Source organism: Manis pentadactyla, chromosome 15 (genome assembly GCF_030020395.1).
Source record: "Manis pentadactyla isolate mManPen7 chromosome 15, mManPen7.hap1, whole genome shotgun sequence".
Classification (NCBI taxonomy): domain Eukaryota; kingdom Metazoa; phylum Chordata; class Mammalia; order Pholidota; family Manidae; genus Manis; species Manis pentadactyla.
In genome coordinates, this window is record NC_080033.1 from 80,737,081 (window position 1) to 80,748,957 (window position 11,877).

General features: G+C 53.6%; 1 long non-coding RNA gene across 1 annotated transcript; it reads left to right on the forward strand.

The window, feature by feature from the left end:
- Positions 1-8,482: 8,482 nt before the first annotated feature.
- On the forward strand, positions 8,483-11,219 carry LOC118931587 (uncharacterized). Its single transcript, XR_005032443.2, has 3 exons — positions 8,483-8,564; positions 9,759-9,963; positions 11,118-11,219. It is a non-coding gene; the product is annotated as an uncharacterized LOC118931587 (long non-coding RNA).
- Positions 11,220-11,877: the final 658 nt, after the last annotated feature.

Consider the following 11,877-nt stretch of genomic DNA (forward strand, 5'->3'; position numbering starts at 1 on the left):
TGTGAACGAGACATCTGCAAGCGCTCTGAATCTAGAAAGAAAGGCAGTTCTGTCCCCTGGGCAGGGCACTGCCGGGCCCCAGTCCCCTGGCGGAGCGCCTGGTGACCGATGGGCCCTCATCTCCAGAACTGGCACCTCCCGAAGGCCGACAGAGGCGCCCGCGTTGTCTTCTCCCCGGGCAGGAAGCAGCTCCTTCGGCATGGGCCCTGACCCTGCGCTGGTGTCCAAGCGTCCCCGGCTCCCCGATGGGGCCAGAGCGCGCAGTCCACTGGCATGGGGGCGCTTTGAGCAAATCTACATTTAAACCCTTCACTGAGGTGCCCTGCCTCCAGACTCACACACACACTTGTGCACACATCTGCACCTGCTTGCACTCATGCACACACAGCCTCCCACACGTGTGCCACCTTCACACACAGCCTTTGTGTACACACTCAGACACCCACGCATGTGCAGCCTTTGCATGCCCTTTGTGCACCTCAGACTCACACATGTGTGCATGCCTTCACAACCCTCTGTGCACACTCAGACACCCACACACACATGTGCACATATACACAACACATTCACTGGAAGAAACATGGGAAGATGAATTCTTAAAATCCATGTGAGTTTCAATCCCAGTGGCAGTTTGGGGCTGGGCACCAAGTGTCTTGACCTCCTTTCTGAGCCCTGGGTTCCATCCCTGGAGGGGGCCTGGGAGGGGTCCAGTCAGAACACCCCAGATTCAGGGGCTGCCGCTTCCCTCCTTTGCAGCTGTTCTCCTGTTCAAACAGACTTACCTGGGCCTCAGATGCCCCATTGGCATAATGGGGCATAAAATACTACCCCACAGGCTGGACTGTCCCCACCTCGTACCCGCCACGGCTTGTGGAGTTCTCTGGTCAATGCCTGTCTCCCCCGTAGATGCCAAGCTCCCTGTGATGGGGGGCTGGGCCCCCTGCTTCTCCTCCAGGTACGGAGCCTGGCCGGAGCACGCAAAGGTCTGTGCCCTGGGCCCGGGCACAGCGGGCCACAGGAGGCTGCTGCCTGGCATGATGGTTATGCGGTACCACCTGTATCTGCATGAGGGATGCTGGGAGTGAGACGGAAGTGAAATACACAAGCATCACATGTTGCTGTCGTTACTGGTATTACTGCTTGGTGAGAAGGGATGGGCATGTGGGCAGCATGCCCTTCAGAGCAGCAGGGGCCCTGGCTGCCGACTTTCTGCATCCCGGGCATCTCCTCACGGTGAGTTTCACACCCAGGGCTTGTTATTCAAATTCCAGCCCACCTGTTCTGAGCCAGATGCCTGAGTCAGCAGGATTTCCCCACCCTCCCTGGATGCTGGGAGGCCCTGGGTTCCTGGTTGGTACGTGCCAGCAGCTAACTTCTCAGGGCACTTAGCAAGACAGCCCATGTCCCATAGTGCGGGTGTCATGGGGCCAAGTCTTCTCCTCGTGCCCCTGCCCAGGAGGCGGGGCCAGTGGGCAAATGCCGCAGTGCATGGGACTCTCGGCTTCCTTGATGAGACCACACGAGAGCCATCACCCCACAAGGCGTCAGCCCTGTATAACCAAGGGGCTATGCTGACTGTCCCCCAAATCCTTTTTATAGACATTCTGATTCCAGTGACGGGCGGGCGGCTTTCCATCAGGCTGCTGGCACCAGCCGTGCGAGGTTTGGGTTCCTCAGTCACGCGGCACAGCCGGGCCGGAAGCCTGGAAGCTGGGTGTCTCTCCATCAACCCGAGGCTCCGGGCAGCCAGGCAGGAGGAAGACAGGAGGAACCGGAGTCAGGAGCTCGGTGACAATGACCTTGTCACGGCCGGAGCCACAGACTTATGAATGGCCCCTTGCCTCGAGTAGAGCTGGCTGCTGGGGAGGTTGTGGAGGCACCTCTGCTGAGAGGGCTGCAGCCTGGCCGCCAAATGAATCACCGCCGCAGCCAGTGCAGGAGAGCTGGAACCCGACCGCGGCGGCCATTCATGGGTTTCTTTGTTAGTCCAGATGCCCCAAGCCTCCGTGCCCCGGGTCCCCCTAGTCACCAGTCCCTGGTGTGGATGGAGCGTCGTGTCCAGCACCGAGGGCCCAGTGCTGAGGGCAAGGGATGAGGAACAGGGGCCTGGGGGGTCGGAGGGGCGGGAACAGAGGCGGCCAGCACAGCCAGGGCCTGAGAAGTTGTGGGGTGGGGCTCCAGGCCACTCTGCCCATTGCTGGCACATTGGATGACTGTGGATCCATCCACAAATATTAGTTGAGCACCTACTATGTGCCCGGCACTGGGGTTATGGCAGCAAACAGGACAGGCTCTCTGCAGGAATGACCAGTGCAGAGTGGAGGTGAGCTCGAGGCACCTGTGAGTGGACAGGGCGCTGGCGAGGCCAGGGCTGTGAGAGAGACGAACAGGAGGCTCAGTCAGGGCCGGCGAGCAGAGGGCGTGGGGCCTGCGGCTCAGGGAAATGGCCCGAATTTCATATCTGTGAGTGACCAGCTATTTCATAGCCAATGATGGCCTCCCAAGCAATGCAGTTTCACATTTATTAATTCTCATTGTATTATAGGTTCTTCCAAAGTATAAAAAGTCCTAGAAAAACATGAAGTATTCTAACATATAAGCCTCTCTGGCTGCTGCACGGGGTGGAGGAAGGGGTAGGTGGTGGGCAGCTGGAACCCTGAGCTGCCAGGTGCCTCCCCCAGGGCACCACAGACTCCCGAGTCCTTGGCCAACAACCCCACATCCCACCGCGGTGTTTCCAACACAACACCCTAATTTTAAGACATTTCCAAAACCAAACATCACTGTCATTAACTATTCACCTTCATAAGCCAAACACCGATCTTGATGTTGGAGGCACTGACTCGAATTCCCTTCGTCCATAGAGCTCGAGGTTGAGAACCAGTACCTTCTAGAGCCTGTAGGAACCACTGGGCTGGGGCCTTACACTTTGGGGTTAATCCCTTTGGGAAACTGGACAATATTTTTTCACATTTTCATCTGGATTGTCTCACAGTCTACGGGGATGCTAACACAGACTCCTTTGAAAATGATATTTTTGGGGGTAAAGTAAAAGTTTTGGAAAGAGATAGTGGGGATGGTTGCACAGTATTAGGAAAGTAATGCATGCCACTGAACTGTATACTTAAAAGTGCCTCAAATTGCCAATGTTACATGCATTTTACCACAATATTTAAAAAATATTAACAATGTAATACACCACAACTCATTTTACACTTTAGATGGTCAAATTATATATCTGAATTTATATCTTGATAAAGCTGTTTAAAAAATAAGCAAGAATAAGGCTTTAAAAGGATATCTTTTAATAATATGGCCCAGACAGTAAGATAGAATTCTACCACTCATTCTAGACATTTCGGGACTGAATGCCATGCTCTTAACTCATTTTTGTTTCTATTCACCAAGCCTTTGCTCAATAGAAAATCACAGGTACACCAGAGAAAGGGCTGGACTCAGAGTCTTGCCAGAGAAACTTCTGGCCAATTGATTCACAATCAATTTCATCACTACCGACATGCAAGAAAGTTAGGTCCTAGAAATCAGCTGGACTCAGGAGTAACTCAATACCCCACTGACTCAGACACTGTGCTGGCTCCTCTCAGTTATTATGATTTGAGTTTTGGAATAATCCCGGAGCCTCTCAGTGCCTCCGTGAAGGTGGGAGTCCTCACAGCACACACCCTCAGTCCAGCAGAGGAACGATCCAGTCTGCCCATTAAATGCTAGTATCCACACGGGCTGCCTTCAGCCAAACACTTCAAGAAATCAAGCCTGGATCCTAACAAAGGTGAATTGTACAAAAATCAGAATGTGCCCTGGGTGGGATCGGCTTCGACACCAGGGGAGGAAGAGGAGACGGGAAAGGGCCGGGGTCAGTTCCCCCAAAAGGAGCCATGTGGTCTCGGTGTTGTTTTCAATTAACTTGAGGAACCATTTTTTTTCCTTCTGTGGGTCTGTGTGAAGGTAGAGTTGCCTTGGCAACTGGCATTTTGTGTAATTGGCACTGATGGTCACCAAACCCACAGGGCTGAGATCGACACCCCAAAGGCTGCTGATTTAGGTGAAATCGACCAGCTTGGATGTGACCGCAAATCCAGCTGACATGCGAATGCCCCAGAATGGGTTGGTTCGCTGCTCAGACAGAATAGAGGCTGCACTGTGCTCCAAATCAGGATCCGATCCAAACCCGATCCGGGCGCCCTGCTGCTGGCAAGCGCGCTGGGAGAGAGGGGAAACGGCCCAAAGGACAATGCATGCACTGAAACCAGAGAAACACTCAGGGAGCAGCACTGAGCCTGGCGCATGCTCTCTGCACGTGCCTGCTCGGGCACCCGACGCCGGTGACGCTTAGGAGCGCCGACTGTCAGCAGTAATGACACCAGCATGAGAGGGCCTGATGCTGGAGATGCTGTTAGTTTGACCCACGTCTCATTTCTCCCCAGCATTTGGGGAAAAGCAATCTGCCCTATGGCCCTGAATGTCCACAGCCGCCTGCAGACACACGGCTGCTATGCAAACTTCATTTCCGTGAGATCTTTGGTTCCAAGATTCCATGGAGCTCTGAGGACAGAGGCCTGATTCAGCCTTCGGGGTCAGGGGAGGCTTCTTGGAGGAGGTGGCACAGCTGCAGAATCTTGAGAGGTGTGGGGACCCTCCCAGACCAGCAGGGAGAATTCCAGCCACAAGAAGCAGGTGTGCAAAGGCACAGAGGTGGGAGCCTCCTGGGAATCCCCAGGTCCCCCAGGTGGTGTCCACACAAGCGGGCAGGGAGGCTGAGGAGGTGAGAATGGGGAGCTGGAGAAAGAGCTGGGGCCAGGCCTGGGGATGGGACTCCGTCCTGCAGGCAGCGGGGCCCTGGCAGCGCTCTAATAGGCCTGTGGCATGCATGACCAGGTGGGTGTCAGAAATGTGGGTCTCCTGGCCTCTGGGAGGTGATTGACAGGGAACAAAACAGCCAGGTCGGAAGTTGTGACAATAAACCAGGCATGAGACAGTGCAGGTCTGAGGCAGGTGTGGTGGACACGCACAGCAGGGGCTGGGGGCAGATTGAGGCCATTCCCTCCGTGGCCCCTGCAGACTGTCGCCCTCAGCCCTGGTGAGTCTGTGATGAGTGCCCCAGGGCTCCTGGCCTCTGCTTCCTGGGGCTCGGCCCATGGAAAACCATGGGAGGCTGGGGCGGGGGACATGGCCTAGGAGCTGTGCTCTCTTCTTCCTGGGGTCCCTCCCCAAGGGCAGCTCTGGCTGGCACGTCCCTCAATCCAGGGCCACTGCTCCTGTCACGCGGTCACTTTTACAGACTCTCCTGAGCCCTGCCATCTCTTTGCACCGGTGCCCAGGACCCAGGGGTGGCATCCCCCCCCTCCATGCCCCATCCCTGCTCTCCAGTGACCTCACCCCTGCACCCCAATCCCACCTATACACAAAATCCCTTTGCAAACAGATCCTCCCGGAATTCCAACTTGAGGGGCCCATCTTCTTCCTACTGGGACCCTGGCTGAGATACAAGCTGCGTGCAGTTCTCTGAAGTCTTGAGTAGCTTCGCAGGTATTTGCTGTTTCTAGATGTGTGTGCCAGGCACAGTACAGAGAACAATGCAGGTGGTTCCCTGTCCCCACAGGGAAGTTGTGACAATAAACCAGGCAAGAGACAGTGAAGGTTTGAGGCACCTCACAGTCCAGGGCAGCATCTTGGGGCCTTGATAAATATTCAGATTCCTGGGCCCAGTCTGGGCTTAGTGAATCAGGACCTGTGGGGCTGGGGCCCTGGAGTCTGAAATCCTAACGATTCTCAGGGGTTCCTGAGCCCAGGGCAGCTTGGCCCCCGCTACAGGCGGAAGACTGCGCTCAGAGCTGCCCGGGCTAGTGCTTCTGGCTCCCCACACCACCTCCAGAGGAGCAGAACGATGTCCCATCAGGCATGCGCACAATGGCATCACGGGCTGGGTCCTCCTAATGGCCAGCAGACACGTGGCCCACCAGTACCCAGGCCGTCTGTGCCAGTGGTTAAAGACTTGGAAAATCACCCCTGAATTCCTAAGCAAGGAGCTAGCCAATGTGCTCATTCTTCTCCATGTAGTTTCCGGCTGCTTGTATCCACATTCTCCAAAGATTGTGCAACACAGAATGACAACAGTTATTATTTACAAACCAGGGATTTGCTTTGCACACACTTACAGCACTCCCCCTCTCCACCCTCCTCTCTCTCTCTCTCTCTAATATATTAGCAGGAGCAAGTCCTACTTTATAGAAATCCATGCTAATTTTTTACAAAGAGGAGTTGGTAGCAATCAGTCATTTTATTCGAAAGTCACATGTATTCCTAGACAGGCACCCTGGCAAATTTACAGTGTATTCAGTGAACAACGTGAAAGGTGTGGTGGGTGGCTTGCGAAGGATTTGTTGTGTTGCAATGAGGCAGTGGATCCGCTCCGCTGGGCACCCGCCTCGGGATCCCCGGAAGGGCCTGTTTGCCCCAGGGGCTCCCCACCTGTCCAAGATGTACCGGGCGCCCACCTCATGCGGTGGTGGGCAGGGGCTTCAGCGGAGAGGAGGTTCCGTGTCAGACCACTGCACCCTCCCCCATTCCGTGCATTTTTCTTTCTCTCCCTAGGTTTTGAGATGTCTAAAAAAGACAAAATAAAGACGCACAGGTCCTTTCTTTAGCTTGCTTGCTGAAGGTGGCATTCAATAAATTGCTATACGTAAAATGTTACCGTTGCTGGCCAGGAATTCCATTGCACAAAATAAAAGCCCTCTTTTGCTTTCCCTTTGGATTGGATTTCCAAACGGGTCAAACATTTACAGAAATGGCCCAAACTGTACAAATAAACCGTAGGCCTCCTGGAGAAGGCAGTTTACATTATTCTGGGTCAGATGAATATGCAGCCGCGGCACCGGCCCTTTGAAAACCTCTTTGCATCGTGTACATAAGCTCTGTGCCCCGTCTGGGATCCCTCAATCCCATCAAAAGCTCCAGGAAAGGTATTGCAAACCTTTAAATCCACAGACCCATTCACACTCCAGCTGGGCAGCTGTCCCTCACCAGGTCAAACGAACGGGGACTTTGGCCCAGGAGGCGCACACAGCTGTGGCCCCCCCACCTTCTGTTCCCCACTGGTCCTGGGCAGCCGTCACTCCCCACGAGGTGGGGAAGAGCTCGACGCAGGTCTCAGCACCTTGTATCCCACAAACGTCACATGGAGCTCCACACCTAGCTGGCCTCCACCTGTTTTCTAATGAACACCTCTGATTCATAGATGGGGAAACTGAGGCTCTGAATGGTGTGAGTGGCTTGTGGGGACAGCAGTGGGCCTGTGCCTGACCCTCAGATCAGTGCTGGCTCTGGTTGCTGGACTTTCATGCATCAGCTCCAAATCTACCTGCTGGGGAGGAACTGTGGGCTGTGTGTGTCAATCAGGGCGGACACCAAGGAGGCAGGTGTCCTTGTAAGAGGAGGGAGATTTGGACCCAGGCACATGCAGAGGGAGTAGGTCGTGTGAGCATGGGGCAGAGATGGAGGGAGGCAGCCATGAGCCAAGGGCGCCTGAGGCCTGCAGGACCTACAAGAGGAGGCAGGGCCCTCGGGAGGCAGCCTGCCCACCCACACCTGGCTTTTGGACTTCCGACTCCGGGAGATGAGAGGAGACACGTCTGTTGTTTAAGCGTCCAGTGTGTGTGGCGCTTTGTCCGACCCCCAGGACACTGCCCCATGCGCTCTGCTCTCTGCACCGGGAAGCAGGGCTGGGCTCTGCAATCTGCCCCAGAGCCTGGAGATTGAGGGGGAGGCTGCGGTGGGGACCCAGCTGGAGTCGCTCCTTCCCATGCACTCCCGCCCCTGTCAGCCTCCCGTGGTGCTTGCCCTACAGCAGGGCTGGCTGGTCCTGCTGGCCGCGTTTGTTCCCCACCGTGGCCGGGCCAGTCTTGGGGCACCCTTCCAGACGGCAGCTTTGTCCCCTTGGGTCCCCGCTCCCCAGAACCCCCCTCCAAGCTCCCACCTCTTCCCTTTGTGTCCCCACCAGACAGGTGAGACATCTGCCCCCGCTGGACTGCCTTCCTCGGCTGGATCCCAGGTGCCTGTTGACCTTTCCAGTCCCCCAGGACCTGGTTTAAAAACTCGCTATGTTATGTTCTCTGTGTTAAAGTAACGGGTGCGTTTAGCAGGTACGGGGTTTCAATTTGGAAAGATGAGAAAGTTCGGGAGATGGGTGGTGATGATGGTTACCCCAAATGGGGATGTACCTCGTGCCACTGAATTGTGCCCTTAAAAATGGTTAAAATTATATATTTTACATTAAGTATATTTAATCTCACATGCACACTGTTGTGGTTCCTGTTTTCTCGGCTGATGCACATTTTTTAAATGGTGATGATGAGATACACATTATTTAGGATGACGATAAGGGCTATTGTTTGTGGAGATGCCACCATATGCTAATCTGTACTAAGTTAGTTTTCATATTATTGAGTGTTTATTGTGTCCTTTCTGGAGATGGAGAAGCTAAGGCCCAAAGAGGTTTTTAAGTTGCTCGTCAACAGAGCAGCAAACAGCAGAGGTGAGATTTGGTAGGTCGACCCTTTGACTATTTTAATCGTTTATAAATATCATTATCATTTACATTTATTATAATGACCCTCTTTGTTCTAATGTCCACTTGATCTGATATTAATAGAGTTGCTCCTTTTTAAATTAACATTTAAATCAGTGTATGTGGAGTCAGTTTTGTACAGACTGCACACAGCCCCATTGTGTTTTCTATTGTGTAGCCCACTTTCCTGGTACCTGTTGTGGGAGAAGCTTCTCCTGGGGCCTGTTTCTGCCTTGGCCCGTTGATGGTTCTGGATTCCGGGCTGCCCCAGCGTGCCGTCCAGGGTATTTGGGAGGCAACAGGGACACAGGGAACTCACTGCCAAGCGGTCCCTGCAGGCCGTCCCGGGTCGTCATCTCTGCAGGCCTGCTGTGTTATCTCTGGGGTTTTTGGTCGCAGCAGGGAGGGCCTGGAGGGAGAGCTCCTCCATCTTGCCAGGAACCAGGAACCAAAGGGAAATCTGAACCAAGTCTGTCTACTTCCAGAATCTCTGCTTTCCACCTTGTCCCTCCACAAGTGGCCTCTGTCACCCAGGCTGCAGGGACATTTCTCTCTCGGTGCCAAATTCACAGCCCCACTTGGGACTCTCCCGAGTAAGCCACCCCAGCCTTCCCCGCAAGCTGTCCCTTGCTGACCATGGTTGAGGAGACTCACTGGGTCTCCAGAGCATCACTTGAGGGCGATCTTCTGGGGCCAGGAGGAGGCAGGAAAGATGTAAAGAGCCGAGCATCAAGGTCACTGCCTCGGTGATGGCTATTTGGTAAGAAGCTACAAAACAGACCGTAACAGGGACAACACACCTCTTTCTGCCCAGTTTTTTAGTGCCCCAGCTGTGAGTTCTCCATAGTAGTTGAGTACTACATCAATCAATCGATTGGTGAGGACCCCTAAAAATAAATATTGTCTTCCCATCTCCCTGTCTCTAATTTGGACCCAACAACAGCAAGTAGGTCCCAGCATGGTGGGAGCTGGACGGGTCACATGTACGGGTTAAAGAGCACAGTGCCTGCCCACCAGTGAGGCCCATGCCACCCCCACAACTGCCTTTGTGATCACGAATTGTTGCCTTCGCCCTTTATGGCACATGCCTCCCTCTTGGTCCCCCAGTGATACTGTCGTCACAGAATAAAACTTTTCGAATAACCTAGGGTCCTCATATGTATTCTTTCAGTGAAATGTCTGGTACTTCAAATTCATTTTTCTGCATTCAGTTTGGGAAAAGGAGTCAAATTTGGAAAGTCCCACTGAAGAGACCCGAAACTGGAAGTAATAAAATCCCAGGCCATGACATCAGGATGCAGCAGCGATATTTACAGAGAGGATGTTTCTTCCAGTAACTGAGGCCTCCCGGTCATCAACAATAGAGGCCACAGGAGGTAAAATTGTAGAAATTTGGAAACCGACACTTCTTTTTCTCCTAGTTAGTGTTTGCAGTTGGGCTTAAGAGATTGGGGCAGCCACAGAAATATTCTGAGCATCTTTTAGCTCAGCCCGAAGGCAGCTGTGGGCTTAGTCTGAGGACCGGCTGGTATGAGAAGGAAGGCATAATGCCTGACCTGAACCAAAACATTGGGGATTTTTAAGGGTGAAACTGTGCATCTCCTGATTATGTGGTTTCCCTGAGGACCCCTCCCCAAGGAGAATGCTGGCTCCACCCCTTTCAGTAATTGTGTACAAAGAAAAATGCTTGCCTAGTCATGCTTCTCGTCCACCTTTGCCTTTTGCAAATCATCGTCTCCCATCCTGACCACCTCTTGGACATCTTGCTGCTATTGGAGACCACCCCTGGGTTTCCTCTACCAGCCGTAGGGGCTCTAATCTTGGTTCCACTGTCCCCCTGTTCTTCCCATCTCCCTCTAAGGAGCCTTCCAACCTCCTGGCCTCCCAGTGACCTGACCTCCCCAGTTCTGACACCCCTCACTCTTGCTCAAGTTAGAGTTGGGTTGCCTACGTCCAACACGAGAGAGCAATGGACCTCTGATCTCTGGGTCTCTGTTATATAAGCCGAACCTTCTTCCCAAATGATGCAAATGAGAATCTGTCTCTTTCTTGCAAAAGCAGTAAGACCCAGACTGGAAATGGCGAGGTGTGGCCCAGGCGGGTGGGGCAATAGTTGGCACCACGGAATTCCAGGGCCCCCCAAGCTTGGCATGGTAATAGTCACCACCCTGCCCTGAAAGGCCAAAGAGACAGGAAGGAGGGTCATCTCAGTGGTGACTTCCGCAGATGTCAGCATCAATGACAGGTGTGTCCATCGTCAGCACTGGGGGGCCCCACAGCTCTCACCTCCTGCCTGGTGAAGGCGGAAGGCCCTGGAATTGGCTGAGGCTCAGGGGAACAGAGGCTCACGTGGGGTTGGGTCAAGTCATAAAGAATGAAAGACGATTTCTCGTGCAGCTAAGGTTTGCACTAAGAAGGCAGGGCTTGGTGACCATGTCCCCCCGGCCCCCCACTCCTATAGCAACCCCAGCTGCCCCATCCATTCGGGGGGGTTCCCACATCACCCCCCTTCCATTCTCCTCTTCCACAGCTCCTCCTGCATCCTCAGGAGGAGATTCCAGAGTCAAAAAAATTGTCACCTCAATGGGACCTTCATTTTTCAAAGGAAGAACCTGAAGGCGAGGAAGGTCTGAACTTGAAAACCGGACCAAGCTCCGGGCCCTGGGCTCCTGCGCGGAGCCGCCGCTGAGGGGCCGGGGTGCTGCCTGCAGAATGGCTTTACCTGTGATTCGACTGACCTAATCTTGCCTTGTAATCAACCCACATCTCAATAAACTGCTCACATTTAATGAATGTATTTAGAGACTCAATACCACTACAATAAACAGAAAACCAGTGCCCCTAAAAATAAATAGAATGCAAACAAAACTGAATTCTCCCTGGATATTGCCTCTGACCCAAGCTCGATCACTTTGCGAAAAGGGGCACTGTGAGGAATTCGCCCTGGACTTGAACACACGTGCTGAAATAGAAAGTCTTTCCGCTTGAGTCAATAAACCTTGTGCCCTTTACCACCTAAAGGCACCTTGTGCTCCTGGCTTTGCATCTCACCCTCGGGAAGGCGGTGTTAGGGGACGGCAGTCCGGTCGCCCAGTTGTGGCCAGGTGCCTTCACTGAACTGCTGTGATGCATGTCCCATCAGCCTTGCTTGTGGGGTTACAAAGGCTCCCCACAACCCCACTCCAGGCCCTTTCATATCTACTGCTGAAGCATTCCTACTATGTCCCCTATGTCCTCTTTCCATTCATATCCAGGGATACCAGCTCATGGTCGAACTTCAGGAGCACCTG